This window comes from Dipteris shenzhenensis, chromosome 15 (assembly GCF_047967505.1).
Source record: "Dipteris shenzhenensis isolate YYH24624 ecotype China chromosome 15, Dip_SZ_1.0, whole genome shotgun sequence".
Taxonomy (NCBI): Eukaryota; Viridiplantae; Streptophyta; class Polypodiopsida; order Gleicheniales; family Dipteridaceae; genus Dipteris; species Dipteris shenzhenensis.
In genome coordinates, this window is record NC_141610.1 from 50,334,893 (window position 1) to 50,336,170 (window position 1,278).

The window sequence follows — 1,278 nt, forward strand, 5'->3', positions numbered from 1 at the left end:
ACAGAAATTAGATCATCATCTTCTACTGGCGACCCAATGGAAGCAAGTGCATCTACAATTTTCTTCACCTTCATGTGGTAGTCATTGATGCTCATATTTTCTCTCTGCACATTGTGCAACTCTTGCTTGAGCTGCATTTTCTTGGCATGCGTATTTGTGTTGTACATTTTTGCCAAAGTATCCCATGCCTCCTTTGGCGTACTTGCATCCTGAATATGCACAATCATAAAATCTGAAATACTGATAGACAGCCAGTACATAACTTTTTTGGCTCTCTCATGCCATCCTTTGAATGCCTGCATTTCCTGTTGATTGGGAACATTAGGAAGAACTGGTTCTTCTTCATTTCCTATAATGAACTCCCAATAGCCTTTTCCCATAAGGAAATTCGTCATTCTAAACTTCCATGCTTGGAAATTGTTCTTGTCAAGCTTTTCAGTGACAATCTGTGAAAGAAAATCAGACACCATTACAAAACACTGCAGAATATTCTGTCACTTCAAAAAACATAGCTTCTGCCTCACAAGGGCAAATCTGCAAAAGTGACGAAAGTGGTATTTGACCACACAGTCACTTCCTAGTAACGATTTTGCATCAACAGGCAATAAGGATGATTTTGTAACTCCCAGTATCTCTGCACACAAGCATACGATGCAATTTTTATGGTAACTTTTCACCAACCTGCAGAGCAGTGGTCACACAGCAAAAACAAGGCCTTTTTCTCAGTGCTTGTGGAGAACTTCTGCCTCCAAAACAGGCCCCAAAATGACCTCGAATCAGAAAAATAAAGTCACCAAGGGCTTTGCCCTAGACCCGCAGTCCTAGACCCGCAGTATATTGCCCTCTTGCCACACCACAAAGGGCGTCTCAATCTAAGACAATGCACTCTTGCACTTTTCGGCTGTGCTACCTGTAGAGATTTGCTCCCAAACTCGAAAAAGGAAAGCAACACTGGTCCTCTTACTAGGACACCGCGAACTTGGTTTGCTTTCTTGAGCTCCTTACCATGAACCAGGCTCTCATACCATGTGAAGATAGTGGGAGAGAAGGAAGGATCTCACTTGCGGCTTTCTCACATACACAATGGGGGAATACATACAAAGGTGGAGGCTGAAAACAGTTTTCCTCTTGTTAGTTGTGAAAGCTTAAAGAACTCTAGTACAAAGAAATAGAAGAACCCTATATGTGGGTCTCAAACCAAACTCAGCTAACTAAGGTGGCATACTAACTGAGCCACGAACTAGAGTACATAAGGATGGCTATCATCCAGCTATTATT